The 16,791-nt window shown below is 35.8% G+C and overlaps 1 pseudogene; it reads right to left on the bottom strand.

Moving 5' to 3' along the window:
* Positions 1-10,775: 10,775 nt before the first annotated feature.
* The window catches only part of LOC118022492, a 7,474-nt pseudogene continuing 1,458 nt past the window's right edge, over positions 10,776-16,791 (bottom strand).

The raw sequence follows: 16,791 nt of genomic DNA, 5'->3' as shown, positions 1-16,791 counted from the left end.
TAAAGATTTTTTAAAATTTTAAATTACAAATGTAACACGTGATCATTGTAAAAAAATGGAAAATTCCAGGAAAACATACGGAAGAAAATAACCACCCGAATTCCATCGTCTAACCTATTAATGGGACTTGACATCGGAAGCCGTGTTCCCTATACGTGGGTGACAGTAAACTACTTTATATTCCTAAACGCTACACCTGTTTCATACAACCACATCTTTGTCCATTCCTTGGTCTGTGTGGTACATATTTCTCTCAGTCTGTCACTTGTCTTTTAACTTTGTTTCACTCTGAAAAAGTTCAAAATTTTCATGCAATCAAACCTATTATTTTCATATGATTTGGGAACACCCTCACACCAAGATTTTAAATCTATTCCTTATAAATTTTTCTAATCCTCTTATAGGCTTAATTTTTATATTTAGGTCCTTGATCCATCTGAAATTTATTTTTGATGTGTTGTAAATTAATTAATTTCAATTTTTCCCAATTGGGTAGTCAACTGACCCAACAATATTTATTAATTTTTATGTCATCCTCTCCACAGTGATTTGAAATTGTACCTTTATCACGTTCTAAATTTCCTCAAAAGCATGAGTCCATTTAAGGCCTGTCTACAATAGCTCTATTAGCTAAAAGCAAGAGAAAGTTTGTCCTCCTTTGCCTTTTTAAAACTTTTCATGACTATTCAATCACTCTTTAGATGAATTTTAAAAGTTGACTGTCCAAGATTGACCATGTGTTGGTAATTATTGAAGCTAGGTGATGGTTATGTTAAGCTATTATTCTAGTTTTGAATACATTTGAAAAGTTCCATACTAAAAATGTTTTTTAAGGATTAATTTGTCAAATCGCATTGCAAATTTTTTTAAGATTTTGGTCAGAAATGTATTCAGTTAATAGATTAATTGGGAGGATAACTGATATATTTACAAAATAGCCTTCCCATTCAGGACTATTGTCGATCATTAAAAGAAGAAGGTAAGCAGTATAGCCAGCAAAATTGAGTTTATTCAGGAATAGCCGAGGAGTTGCAAACTATGGTGAACCATGGTCAAGTCTGAAGAAGAAAGAAGAAAGGGATTTTTAAGAAAGAGGTTGGGAGGGGTTATTTTGATAAGAGTTCATTAAGGAGAGCAAGAATTTGAGGTTGCGGCAGCTTCTCATTGGCTGAGCTGTTGCCAAGTGAGAGGAAAATCTTCCTTCTTCTTGCTGGGGTATGTAAAGTAAGCTTCCTGCTAAAGTATGTAAGGTAAGCTGTCAAGAGTGGTACCTGAGTGAGAACCCTCCCTTCATTGATTCCCTTCTCCATTTTGAATTAGATTTCCTTTATTCATTTTCACATTCCCCTTGTTTGATCAAGATCTGTCCTTGAAAGCATTGCTGCTCAAGCATTTGGTTGGTTATTTATTTATTAATTAAACATTTTTGTCTGTGTCACTCAGTGACAGAAAGGACCTTTCCTGGTATTCCTGTCCCAGGTTGCAGGGAGACCTTGAGGTGATGGAAACCATAGAAATCACATTTGCGCAACAAATAAAGTAGAAGAAGGAGCTCTCAGGTATTTTCCACTCTTAAGGTCATATCTTGTCTAGATTGTAAGCTTTGGAAATCATCTCAAAGTGTTGAGCTAACATCATTCTATCTGGTGCATCACTTCTGTAGAGATTTGACAAGCAACAAGTTTAAAAATAATTATGCAAAACAGAATTAAAAGTAACATGACAAATCCAACTTGTATGATGGTTCTAAACCATGACCCAAATCTGAAGGTAGCCAACTGAACAAATCAAAGGACCAGGGAGATCAGGTGAAATTTGTTGTAAGCAGTGTACTTGTTCCCTGATCTTGTGTAAATGAGTCTCTACCTCTCCAGAGGCATTTATCCAGGTGCAGCAGGTGGTATTGGCTACTGCACAAATGCCTCCTTGCTCAGCAAGTAGTCAAGGGCTATGCAATTGTCCAAAACTATTTTAGCCGATGAGTCAAGTGATCAGTGTTGGGCTGCTACTGCTTTGGTGTGGAATTGGCTAGCTCTCCTAATGTTAGGGAGAGATTTCTGATCGTATGCTCACTGGTATTTACTCTAACCCGAAGAGGAAAAGCTTTCCCTACAGAGTCATGTATGCCTCTTGGAAGTTCGCATTTAAGTCAGCCATGGAGGCTCAATGGGTGGACCAATGAGAGGCTTCTGATTTGCTATGCATGTCAACAGGGGTGGTTAAATGTCCCAATAAGCCTTGGTCTCCAATTCACCAGCTATCTAAACATTCATATGCCCATGAAAATGCCATCCACTGCAGACAAAAATGAAACCAGGTGGAGCACAGAGGACTTCAGCTAAGGTCTGGTTATTGATAGATTCATTAGCTGGAATTTTCTGATTGAAATTTTCAAGCCAGGGGTCAGAGAAATTAGGACAACATTCTGTGAGGTGCCATCCCATCCTAAAGCTGTCTTTTCTAAAAGCCTTGCAAAGAGGAGTTAGCCCATTTATATTTCTCTTGAGTACAGGGGACAGATCATATTTAAGTAAGGAAAAGATGTGGGTTGGAAGGAAACCAAGGTTGTATGATTGGCAAAGATGGAGGTGTCTAGTTGAGCTAGCCTGGTTATGACTGGGGAAAGTATAGGAACACCTGGCCATAATAGCCTAGCACCCTAGGTAACATTCAAAGGCTTATGGGTTTAATCAGTAGTGGCATTTGAGACTAAGGAGATATTGGTGACAGGTAAGACCAAGAGGTCTCTGACATTATGAATAGGTTGGAGTTTCTGGTGATAGATTCAACGGTCAGAAAGATTTGCCCCTTTTGCAATAGGTTGGGAAATGGGAATAAGAGCATAGACCCACATAATATATAGATAGACACAGAGATCTTACCACTCTTGTTTTAAAAATTTTAGCTATATGTCAGGTACAAAACTCAAAAGAATAGTTGGATCCAAATTATGTTTCTGGCAAATGGCCTAAGTTAAGTTTACCTCCTCAGATGGCCAAAGTTTTTTACTAAAGTATTTGTATGCTACAAGGATCCTTTTAGAGCTATTTTGGGAGTCATTTTGTCTTTCAGGATCTTCTGCATTCCAATCTAAGAATGCATTCCATTGTCACTGAAATGTTTGGAAACTTCTCTTTTAAGGGATCCCCTTAAGGTGGATTTATCTAAAACAAAGTTTCCCCAGAATGGCCATTACAATTCCAAAGTATCCAAAAATTTACCCAGTTTTCAGAAAGGCACAAGAACCTGGTCCAAGGATCAGATGGAACCTATCTTGCCTTTGGATTCTCTAAAACATACCATGAGGGGCCCTGTTTTCCAACAGCTGTTTTAAAACACTGGGAATCATGTGTATTCCCACCTTTTGAACAGGATGGGTGACTTACCAAGAAGCTTCAACAAACAGAAACAGAAACAGAAGGGATTAAACAGAAATAGAGAACAAGTATGCACAGCAAAGTTGGAGAGCTTAGAACACAAAACAAAACAATCAGAAATTTAGAAAACAAAAGAATACTCACCAGAAAGGGTGATATTTTCATAAAAACAGATCCCAAGTAAAGTCCAAAAGCTTGACCAAAAGGAGAGAGCTTGAATTGAGAGAGACTTACCCAAATCAAAATGGAAGAAGACAATGCACCTTGTGAAGAGCACAAAGTGCTCAAGTGGGTACTGCGCATAGTTCTGGGTGTTGGTAGTAGCTCGAGGGTTTGTCTCCTTTGATCCCACTTCTAACACCAAGAAATGTCAACCATCCAAAGAAGAAGGTAAGCAGTTTAGCCAACAAAATCGACCTTAGTTCAGAATAGCAGAGAAACCCAGGACAAGCAAACCTTGGCTATTCCTAGGTAAGTCCAAAGAAAGGAGGAGAGCATCCTTTCATAGAGGAAAGGAGAAAGTTTGGAGGGGTTGCTTTGAACAAAAATTCATTGGAGGAGAGCAAGAGTTCAAGATTGTGGTGTTTTCTCATTGGCTGGGTTGTTGCTGGGCAAGGAGAAAATCTTCCTTTTTCTCACCGATGTATGTAAAGTAAGCTATGACTCTTAATCTTGGGATTGAGTTCAAGCCCTGCGTTGGACATGGAGCCTACTTAAAAAAATAATAATAATAATGTCATTTAAGCTTTTATATTTTCCCCCTCTTTATGTGTCATGGATTTCAAGAGGTCATTTCCCCCTCCTAATATGATTATATTTTTTCTATCTCTTTTTTTATATTTGATGCTTTAGTAATTGATTCACAGATATTCATAATTATCTCTTTATCATAATGAAGTGGTCATAATTTTGTCCTCAGTTCAAATTTTTCTGATACTAACATCATGATCCTGGTTTTTGTTGTGGTGGTGGTTTTTGTTAGTTGCAACGTCGTAGTGTACCTTTACCTATCTACCCTTTTAACTTTCCACCTTTCTGAATCACATTCTATTAGGTGTGTCATGTGATAACAGCAGAAAAAGTTTTTGCATTAGGATCTAATCAGAATTTTTTTTAATACAGTAGTTTAACACATTTATATCCATTAATAATATAAATGTATTTGGATTTAATATTGTTATTTTATATCATGCTTTCTGTTTCGTATCTCAAAATATCTTTCACCATAAGCCTCTTTGTTTTATAGTATATCTCATCCTATAACTTAGAAATTTTATTTTTGTTCAATTAGTTCCTTTTACAACTATATATTTATGTAATTTCTTTAGTCCTCCATTTCTTCCGTTTCTTTTAATGTCCAGAAAGGAACAATGATGAAATTAGTATAATTCTCTTCTTCCACCTTTCCCTCTACTACCCATTTTTTAATCGTATTCTCTTAATATTTATCTTTGTAGTTTTAGATATAGTTGTACATCTATCACTTGATTTATCAACTTAATCTAATAAATTTTGATGAGTAGAAATAAAGTAGCATACTGCCCTATCTCTTTTCTCCCTTTTCTCTACACTACCACCGTTTGTTAATTACTCACTTCAATATTATTAGTTTATACATCACAGTATATGTATGTATCCAATAGCTATTACCACAGCCATGCTGAATAATGAGCCACCCCAAACTCACTGGCTTGCAGAAGAAACATTTATTTTCTCTCATGCACCTGAAGGATAATTAATATAGACTCAGCTCAGGTGGATTTGGTTTCAAGGTGAAAGTTGATCCAGCTCTGTTCCCTTGTCTGTCATCTTCCTTGGACCATGGGTTGGCCAGGTCATGTTCCCCTCATAATGATGAAAGAAATTCAAGGATAATGAGCAGCTGCAGCTCTGAACTATCATTCTGTGCACATTCCATTGGCCAAAGCAAGTCAGAGAGCCAACTGCTAAGTCACATTGCAAAGGGAATGGATTCTAGGAGGCTAAAAAAAACTGGAAACAGTAGTATACTCTACAAAAATATGTTAGCATAATTCCCACATTTGTTTTAGCTCAATTCTAAAGTTACAGATTCACTGCTCATTATGGATTCTATTGCCACAATTTATGCAATTACCTCTGGCTTGCTGAAGTTTTCTTCCTGAGAATAGTATCCCCTAAGATAATGCATGTTCTAAAATGTTGGCTTGTTGGCTGTGAATTTTTTTTCTTGAAACAATTTTTTTTTGCACAATAATTGAAATACAACAAATCACATGTTTGTAAGTACACAATTTGATAACTTTGGACTTACGTATACACTGTGAAACCATCACCACAGTCAAGATAAGTGGACATATCCCTCATCCTCAACATTTCCCTAATGCCCCTTTTATTCTGTCCCTCCTGTCCCTCTCCTCCTTTCACTCCCAAGTGATCAGTGATCTGCTTTCTGTCACTATAATTTGCATTGTCCAGAGTTTTATATAAATGAAATCATACATTACATACTTTTTTGCCAGGCTTCTTTCACTCAATATAATTATATTGGGATTCATCTATGTAGTTTGTATATTAATGGTTTGTTGCTTTTTTTTTTTTTAAGATTTTATTTATTTATTTGACAGAGAGAGGGAGAGATCACAAGTAGGCAGACAGGCAGGCAGAGGGAGCCCAGTGCGGGGCTTGATCGCAGAACCCTGGGATCATGACCTGAGCCGAAGGCAGACGCTTAACCGACTGAGCCACCCAGGTGCCCCAGTTTGTTGCTTTTTATTGCTAAATAGAATTACTTTGAATGGATATACCTAATTTGTTTCTCCATTCAGGCACTGATGGCACATTTAGGTTGTTTCCAGTTTGGGGCTGTTACAAATATGGCCACTATGAATATTTATGTATAAACTCTTGTATAAACATGTATTTCATCTTCTCTCTGGTAAATACCTAGGAGGTAAATGAATGGATCATATGGTAGGAGTATGTTTAACATCTTGAGAAACTGCTTAAATATTTTCAAGAGTTGCTTTATATTTCCCCCAGCAGTGTTTGAAAGTTATTTCCTCAATAACCTTGTTAAAAACTGGTATTGTACTAATTTTAATTTAACTTTAGTTATTCTCATAAGGGTGTAGTGTTCTTTCATTGTGAAAAGCTATTGAGCAGCTTTTCATATGCTTATTATCCATATATCTTATTTGATGAGATGACTGCTCAAATAATTTACCCATGTTTTAAATTGAGTTGCTTTCTTATTTTTGAGTTATGAGAGTTCTTTATATATTCACAATACACATCTTTTCTTAGGCATATAATTTTCAAAGATTTTTTCCCCCAGTATACAGACTTGTCTTTTGTTTCTCTTAACAGTATCTTTTGAAGAATAGAAGTTTTCAATTTTGATAAAGTCCAGGTTATCAATCTCTTCTTTTATGTATTGTGCTTTTAATGTCATATCTTACCCAATTCAAGTCACAACAATTTTCTACTAGGTTTTCTTCTAGGATTTTGATACAATTGCACTGAAGAGGTAGATTGTCTTGGGTATAATTAGCATTAACAATATTGTCTTCCAATCCATGAACATGGGATGTTTAATTTATAAGATTTATTTCCAAATTTATCAAATTTGGAAAGTTTTTGGCCATTATTTCTGCAAATTTTCTCTAGGATTCCCATTATGCATAAGATGGTATGCTTGATGACGTCCTATAGGTATCTTATGCTCTGTTCCTTTTTTTTATTCTTTTTTTTTTAAATAGACTTTAATTCTCAGAGCAGTTTTAAGTTCATAGCAATATCTAGCAAGGACAGAGATTTTCCATATAACCCATGTCCTCACACATGCATAGCCTCCCCCATTATCAGCATTCCCCATGGGAGTAGTACATTTGCTATGATTGATGAACCTATCCTGATGCATCATTAGCACCAAAGCCCATTGTTTACATTAGGAATGACTCCTTGTGTACATTCTGTGGGTTTTTGCAAATGTAAAATGAATGTATCCATCATTATGTTACCATAGAGTATTTTTACTGTCCTAAAAATCCTCTGTGCTCCTTTCTTCAGCCTGCTCATCCGAACCCCTGGCAACCACTGATTTTTTTTTTTTTTTTTACTGTCTTACAGTTTTGCCTTTCCTGAAATGTCATATAATTGGAATTAATCAGTATGTAACCTTTCAGATTGACTTTTTTCACTTAGTAATATGCATTTAAGGTTCTTCCATATCATTTTTTGGCTTCATAACTGGTTTTTTTAAGTCACTGAATAATATTTCACTTCTGGATGTACCACAGTTTATCCATTCACCTACCAAAGAACCTTTTAGTTGCTTCCAAGTCTTGGCAGTTATGAATAAAGTTGCTATAAACATCTGTGTGGATTTTTGTGGACATAAGTTTTCAACTCCTTTGATTAAATGCCAAGTAGTGCAATTGCTAGATCATATGTATAAGTATTTAGTTTTGTAAGAAACGGCCAAACTTCCAGTGTAAAGTGGCTGTACCATTTTGCATTCCCACCAGCAAAAAATGAGAGTTCTTTTTGCTCCACTTCATTGACAGCATTTGTCAGTGTTTTGGATTTTGGCCATTCTAATGGGTATGTGGTGGTATCTCATTGTTTTAATTTGCATTTCCCTGATGACATATGATATAGAGCATCTTTTCATATGTTTATTTGCCATCCTGTTACCTTTTTTGGTGAGGTGTCTGTTAAGGTCTCTGGCTAATTTTTTAAAAATCAGATTGTTTATTTTCTTAGTTGGGTTTTAAAAGTTGTTTTTTGGGATGCCTGGGTGGCTCAGTCGTTAAGTGGCTGCCTTCGGCTCAGGTCATGATCCCACGGTTCTGGGATCAAGCCCCGCATCGGGCTCCCTGCTCAGCGGGAAGCCTGCTTCTCCTTTTCCCACTCCCCCTGCTTGTGTTCCCTCTCTCTCTGTCTCTCTCTCTCTGTCAAATAAATAAATAAAATCTTTAAAAAAAATAAAAAAAGAAAAGTTCTTTTTTTATATTTTGCTGAGCAGTCCTTTATTAGATATATCTTTTGAAATATCTTTCCCCAGTCTGGGGGTTGTCTTTTCATTTTTCTTGACTATGTATTTCAAAGAACAGAATTTTTTTATTTTTAATGAAGTCCAGCTTATCAATTATTTCTTTCGTGGATCGCGCCTTTGCTATCATAGCTAAAAAGTCATTGCCAAATGCAAGGTCATTTATATTTTTTCCTATGTCATCTTCTAGTTTTATAATTTTGTGTTTTACATTTAGGTCTGTGATCCATTTTGAGTTCATTTTTTTGGAGGATGTAAAGTCTGTGTCTAGAGTTAATTTTTTCCACATGAATATACAGTTGTTCTGGCACCATTTGTTGGAAAGACGATCTTTTCTCCATTGTATTGCCTTTATTTACATGTGTCTATTTGTAGGCTTTCTATTCTGTTCCACTGATCTGTTATCTCTTCTTTCACTGATACCACACTGCCTTGATTATTTTTGACTTTTAGTAAATCTTGAAGTCTGGTAGTAACAGTCTTCCAGTTTTGTTCTTTTCATTTTTTAAAAGATTTATTTACTTATTTTAGAGAGAGAGAGAGAGAGCAAGCAGGGAGAGGGAGAAAATCTCAAGCAGACTCCACACAGAGTGCAGAGCTTGACGTGGGGCTCGATCTAACGACCCATGAGATCATGACCTGAGCCAAAGCCAAGAGTCACACACTCAACTTACTGAGCCACCGAGGCACCCCCCAGTTTTTTTCTTATGTTCAATATTGTTTTGCTTATTCTGGGGTTTTTGCATCTCCATATAAACATTAAAAATCAGTTTGTCGATATCCACAAAATAACTTGCTGGGATTTTGATTGGGATTGCATTGAATCTATAGATCAAGTTGGGCAGCACTGTCTTCTTGACAATATTGAGTGTTCCCATCCATCACCATGGAATATCTATTTAGCTCTTCTTTAATTTCTTTCATCAGATTTTTGTGGTTTTTCTCATTTTGTTAGATTTATACCTAAGTACTTCATTATTTTGAGGTGCTAAGAAATGATATTGTGTTTTTTAATTTCAAATTCTGCTTGTTCATTTCTGGTATTGGAAAGTGATGGACTTTTATATACAAACCTTGCAATCTTGCTATAACTGCTTTTTAGTTCCAGGATTTTTTTGTTGGTTTTTTGACTTTTCTGCATAGATTATTATATCATCTGTGAACAAGGACAATTTTATTTTTTCCTTCCCAATTTATATACCTTTTATTTCCTTTTCTTGCTTTATTTCATTAGCTAGAACTTTCAGTACAGTGTTGAAAAGAAGTGGTGAGAGGGGACATTCTTTACCTGATCTTAGAGGGAAAGCTGCAAATTTCTCACCATTAAGTATGATATTAGTTGTAGGGTGTTTGTAGATATTCTTTATGAAGTTGAGGACATTCCCCTCTTTCCTTAGTTTACCAAGTTTTTATCATGAATGGATGTTAGATTTTGTCAAATGCTTTTTCTACATCTGTTGATATGATCATGTTATTTTTCTTATTTAGCCTATTGATCTGATGGATTACATTAATTGATTTTCCTTTCTTTTTTTTTACTTTTTCATTGTTTTTATTATGTACCACATTAATACCCTGCATAACCTTCTAGAAAGGGTAGATAAGCATAATCTAGTTATTTTTCATTAATCAGGAAAATGCTTCTCTGGTGCAGCCACTCTGGAAAACAGTAGGGAGTTTCCTCAAAAAGTTGAAAATAGAGCTACCCTACAACCCAGCAATTGCACTACTGGGTATTTACCCCAAAGATACAAATGTAGTGATCTGAAGGGGCACGTGTACCCCAATGTTTATAGCAACAAGGTCCACAATAGCCAAACTATGGAAAGAGCCCAGATGTCCATTGACTGATAAATGGGTAAAGAAGATGTGGTGTGTGTGTGTGTATATATATACACACACATACATATACATACAATGGAATATTACACAGCCATCAAAAATGAAATCTTGCCATTTGCAATGATGTGGATGGAACTAGAAGGTATTATGCTAAGCAAAATAAGTCAATCAGAGAAAAATAATTATCATATGATCTCACTGATATGTGGGATTTAAAAACAAAACAGAGAATCATAGGGGAAGAGAGGAAAAAATAAAAGAAGATGAAACCAGAGAGGGAGACAAAGCATAAGAGACTCTTAATCATAGGAAACAAACTGAAGGTTGCTGGAGGGGAGGGAGGTGGAAGGATGGGGTAACTGAGTGATAGACATTAAGGAGCACATGTGCTGTAACGAGCACTGGGTGTTATATAAGACTGATGAATCCCTGACCTCTACCTCTGAAGCCAATAATACATTATATGTTGATTAATTGAATTTAAATTAAAAAAATAAATTACAAAAAAGGAAAATTCTTCTTTAATCAGTATTTTCCAAACCCTTTGACACATAGTAATGATTAACTCCAGAGATGTGCCTATCTCTTTCCATCATACTCTACTGATAGGAATAATAGGCAACATTTTCCTTGCCCCTGTTAGTGAGCCTGTGGATTTGTGTAGTGGCTATGTCGAGGATGAACGAGCACAAGGTCATGACCCCGAGCCCAGACAGAATCTCAAACCAAATCACACCTTGGTTGCCAAAGCTGAACCCTTCCTTCGTGGCCCCTTAAAGGAGACCCAGCCTCATTCATTGATTTTCTAATGTGAATAGCTTTGCATACCTGGGATAAATCCCACTTGTTTGTGGTATATAACCCTTTTTATGCATTGTTGGATATGATTTGCCAATTTTATCTTGAGGATTCTTGTATCTATGTTTATAAGAGATACTGATTTGCAATTTTTTAATGATGTTTTTGTCTGCTTTCAGTGTTTGGTATTTGGTTTTAGGGTATGCTGGGCTCATAGAATGAGTTAGGAAGAATTCTCCCTGCTTTTATCTTCTAAAATAGATTCTAGAAAATTGATATGATTTAAATGTTTCATGTAGTTTACCAGTGAACCCATCTTGGTCTGGTATTTTCTCTTTTGGAAGGCTGTTAATTTTAGATTCAATTTCTTTAATAGATATAGCTTTATCTCTTCTTGTGTGAGTTTTGGCAGATTGCATCTTTCAAGAAATTTATCTATTTCATCTAGGTTATCAAATGTGGGCAGAGAGTTGTTCATAGTATTCCTTTATTGTCCTTTTAACATCCATGGGATCTGTATTAATGTTCTCTCTTTCATTTCTGATATTAGTAATTTGTGCCCTCTCTTTTTTTTCTTAATTATCCTGGCTAGCGCCTTATTGATTTTATTGATTTTTTCAAAGAACCAGCTATTTGTTTCATTGATTTTCTCCATTAATTTCCTGTTTTTGATTTCATATTTTTATTATTTATTCTATTTTGTGTACTTTGGGTTTAATTTGCTCTTCTTATTCTAATTTCCTAGGGTAGAAGCTTAGATTATTTTTAATCTTTCTTCTTTTCTAATATGTACATTCAATACTATAAATTTCCCTCTAAGCACTGCTTTCACTTTATCCCACAGATTTTAAGAACTTGGGTTTTCATTTTCATTTAAGTCAAATATTTAAAAATTTCTCTTGAGATTTCCTCTTTGACCCTTGTGTCACTTCGAAGTGTGTTGTTTAGGGATGCCTGGGTGGCTCAGTTGGTTAAGCATCTATCCGCCTTCGGCTCAGGTCATGATCCTGGGGTCCTGGGATTGAGTCCTGCATCGGGCTCCTTGCTCAGTGGGGAGCCTGCTTCTCCCTCTGCCTGCCGCTCCCCCTGCTTGTGCGTTCTTGCTCTCTATCTGACAAATAAATAAATAAATAAAATCTTTTTGAAAAGTGTATTGTTTAATTTCTGAGTATTTTGAGATTTTCTAGCTATCTTTCTACTATTAAATTCTAGTTTAATTCCACTGTGGGCCAAGAGAAGTTATATGATTTCTATTCTTTGAAATTTGTTAAGGTATGTTTTATGGTCTAAAATGTGGTCTATCTTGGTGAATGTCCCACAGGAACTTGAAAAGAATGTGCATTTTGTTGTTGGATGAAGTAATCTATAGATGTGCATTATATCCAGTTGATCAATGGTATTGTAGATTTTTACTATGTATTCAGTGGTTTTCTGCGAGCTGGATGTGTTCATTTCTGATACAGGTGTATTAAAGTCTCCAACTATAATAACAGATACATCTATTTCTCCTTGCAATTATGTTTTTGCCTGATGCTGTTTGATGCTCTGTTTGGTACCTACATTTACGTCTTCTTGGGGAATTGTTCCCTTTAATTCTTTGGTACCTACATTTACGTCTTCTTGGGGAATTGTTCCCTTTAATACTATGTCATGCCCCTCTTTATCCCTAAAAACTTTCCTTTTTATGAATCTTCTCTGTCTGAAATTAATATTGCTATTCCCCCTTTGTTTGGTTTAGAGTTAGCATGTTATCTCCTTCTCCATTCCTTTATTTTTAATCTATATCTGTTTTTCTATTTAAAATAAGTTTTTTTGTAGACAACACATAGTTGCATCTTGTTTTTTTTTAAGATTTTATTTATTTATTTATTTATTTATTTATTTATTTATTTATTTATTTGAGAGAGAGAGCTCGAGTGGGGGAAGGAGCATAGGGAGAGAATCTCAAGCAGACTCTGTGCTGAGTGCCAAGCCTGACTCAGGGTTCAATCTCATGACCTTGAGATCATGACCTCAGCTGAAATCAAGAGTTGGACGCTTAACCAGCTGAGCCATCCAGGTGCCCCTGGGTCTTGTTTTTTGATTCACTCTGACAAGTGGCACATTTAGACCATTTATATTCAAAGTCATTACTGATATAGTTGGATTAGTATTTACCATATCTGTTGCTTTTTACATTTGTTGCCTTTGTTCTTATTTTTGTCTTCCAATCTTCTTTCTGCCTTATGTCATTTTAATTAAGCATTTTATATAATTCCATTTTCTCTCCTTTTTTAGCATATCATTTGTACTTTTTCCCCCTTTATTCATTGATTACCCTAGAGTTTGCAATATACATTTACAACTAATCCAAGCCTACTTTCATTCTTTTTTTTTTTTTTAAAGATTTTATTTATTTATTTGACAGAGAGAGAGCATAAGCAGTGGGAGTGGGAAAGGGAGAAACAGGGAGCCTGATGTGGGACTCAATCCCAGGACCCTGTGATCATGATCTGAGCCAAAGGCAGACACTTTACTGACTGAGCCACCAAGGTGCCCCTCAAGCCTACTCTCAAATAACAGTTTGCTATTTCCCAGGTAGTGTGAACACCTCATAATAACCAAATAATGTTAATTCCTCCATTTCCTCCCTAATGTCATTGTTATCATTCATTTCATTTATACATAAGCATATATATACATTGTGGCTCTAATTATTATTTTGAACAAACTGTTATCTGTTAGATCACTTAAACATAAGAACAATAGTTTTTTATTTTACTTCAATTATTCCTTCTCCAGTGCTCTTCCTTTCTTTTAGTAGATCTGAGTTTTTGACTTATATCATTTTCCTTCTCTCTAAAAAGAGACATTTTTTGCAGGGTAGGTCTACTGGGAAAAAATTCTCTCAATTTTTGTTTGAGAAAGTCTTTAGTTCCTTTTCACTTTTGAAGGATAATGTCACATACAGAATTCTAGGTTGGTGGGTTTTTTTCTCTGAACCTTTTAAATATTTCAGATCACTCTTTTTATGCTTGCATGGTTTCTCAGAAGTCTTGTGTTTAGATGTATCTTTGTTCCTCTATAAGTAAGGTGGTTTTTGTTTTTGTTTTCCCCTCCAGCTTCCTTCAGGATTTTCTCTTTATCTCTTATTTTCTGTTTTTTTTTTTTGAAAATGATGAGTCTAGGTATAGTTTTTTGGTATTTATCATGCTTGGTGTGTTCTTTGAGCTTCCTGTATGAGCAGTTTGTTGTTCAGCATTAATTTGGAGAAACTCTCAGTCCTTATTGTTTCAGATATTTCTTCTACTCCTTTTTCTCTTTCTTCTCATTCTGTTATAATCTTCTGGTTTTTTTAATTATATTAAGTTCGCCACCATACAGTACATCATTAGTTTTTGATGTAGCGTTCAATGATTCATTAGTCGTGTATAACACCCAGTGCTCACCACAACACGTACCCTCCTTAATGCCCATCACCTGGCTACCACATTCCCCCACTCCCCTCCCCTATAATCTTCTGTTTTAAGCTGTATGTGTTATACCTTTTTAGTTGTACCACAGTTCTTGGATATTGTGTTCTGTTTTTTTCAGTTTTTTATCTGTTGGCTTTGCAGTTTTGGAGGTTTCTACTAAGATATTCTCAAGTTCAGAGATTTTTTTTCCCTCAGCTATGTCCAGTCTATTAATAAAGCCATCAAAGGCATTCTTCATTTCATTTACAGTGTTTTTAGTCTCTAGCATTTCTTTTTTTTTTTTTAATTAGAATTTCCATCTCTCTGCTTTCATTGCTTGTATGTTGTCTACTTTATCTATTAGAGCTTTTAGCATGTTAATCATAGTTGTTTTAAATTCCCAGCCTGAAAATTCCAACATCTTTGCCATATTTGAGTCTGGTTCTGATGCTTGCATTACTCTTCAAACTGTGTTTTTTGCCTTTCAGTATGTCTTGTAATTTTTTTTTTTTTAATAACTGAGCATGATGAACTCGGTAAAAGGATCTGCTGTAAATAAGCCTTTAGTAAGGTACTGCTAAGGCGTAGGCAAGGGAAAATGTTCTCTACTCCTATGATTAGGTCTCAAGTCTTTTAGTGAGCGTATGCTTTTAGACTGCATTCACATCTGATTTTCAGTCCCCACTCCCCTTAGGTGAGACAGGATGGCTAAAGTGGGGTGAAATTGGGTATTTTCCTTCTCCCACGTGTGAATCTAGAAAGGGCTTGAGTAGTTCCTTTCCCCCGCTCCCTTCCCTCTAGCCTTTTTGTGGAAGGCTAGAGTCATCTGGGGTTGGGTCTTTCCCTTTCTTGAGGTCAATTTGGCTCTGATAGAAAAAAACAAAACAAAAAGCCCGGCAGGTATGGGTCTGGTTAAACAGTTTCTCCTGAAGGTAGACCTTGTTAAGAAGGACAGAATGGTCAGGCATATTCCAAAAAGGTTCTTTTTCCCCTTCTCCTACTAAGCACAAGTGGATTTTTCTCCAATACTCACTGTAAGAACCCGGTAGAAATCTAGGAGGTAAAACTCACAAGTGTGAGGACCTCCTAGTGATTTGGTTTCCCTGGAGTTTTAACTCTCAGGGTGGTCCATCCTGAACCTGCAGCAATTCATCAGTTATGTTTAGGCTTTCCTACCCCCAGCACTGGTTCCTGGGAAAGTTTCAGCTCAGTTTCTACTATGGAAAATCTTTTCTCTGTATTTGCCTGTCAATTTCTCCAATTTGGGGGGCAGTGATTTGCTCTGTGTCCTCACTTCTCTTATGGATCTAAGAAGAATTGTTGATTTTTCAGTTTGTTTAGCTTTTTACTTTACTTTACTTTTTACTTTATAAGATGGAGTGGTGACTTCCAAGCTTCTTATGTACTGACTACAAACCAGAAGATTTGGGCTTATTTCTTTCTGCTCCTCAGACTGGATTTCATTTGATCTATTTTCAAGTGTGCTGATTGTTTCTTCCACCTGCTCAAATCTGTTAATTTATTTTTTCATTTCAATTATTATACTCTGTAGTTCCAGAATTTTTGTTTGGTTCCTTTTTATAATTTGTGTTTCTTTATTGATATTCCCTATTCATTGAGATATCATTCTCCCTGTTCCCTTTAGCTTTTCATCTCTGGTTTCCTTTAGCTCTTTGAGCATATTTTAAACAGTATATTTAAAGTCTTCATCTAGTAAGTTCAATGTCTGTGCCTCCTCAGACACAGTTTTTGTTGATTTCTTCTATGAATGGGCTATACTTTTTATTTTATATGCTTCCTAATTTTTGTTGAAAACTGAGCATTTTGAATATACTATGGCAAGTCTGAAAATCAGATTTTCACCCATTTTAGGGCTTATTTTGTTGTTAGTTGTGGACTATGGCTGTTTAGTTTTTTAGTGGCCTTTAAAAACTATTTCTGTAAAGTCCCATATTCTTTCTCATGTGAGATTTCTGAAGCCTCTGTCCCTTTAGCTTGTGATCAGGTGGTGTTTTGACAGAAATTTCTTTGAATGTCTGGAACCAAAGGAAAAAGACAAGAAAAGAAAGAAATGGGAAAAACACTCTCCAACTGTGTTGGGGCACTCTTTCAGGGCTTTGACAGGCCATTTACAACACCAAGCCTCTACTTCTTGCTTGTGCTGAGCCTAGAGATCAGCCAGGGGTGAAAGTTTAGTTTCTTTCCAAGTCTTTTCTAAGCATACATCCTACTTTGGACATATGCATGGCTTTCTTGGCTCCTCAGTATACATAGTCACTTTGAATGCCCTAATTTGCAAAAAAAA

This window comes from Mirounga leonina, unplaced genomic scaffold (genome assembly GCF_011800145.1).
Source record: "Mirounga leonina isolate KUSES-001 unplaced genomic scaffold, KU_Mleo_1.0 Mir_176, whole genome shotgun sequence".
NCBI classification, from domain to species: Eukaryota; Metazoa; Chordata; class Mammalia; order Carnivora; family Phocidae; genus Mirounga; species Mirounga leonina.
This window is presented reverse-complemented; position numbering and strand designations above follow the sequence as displayed.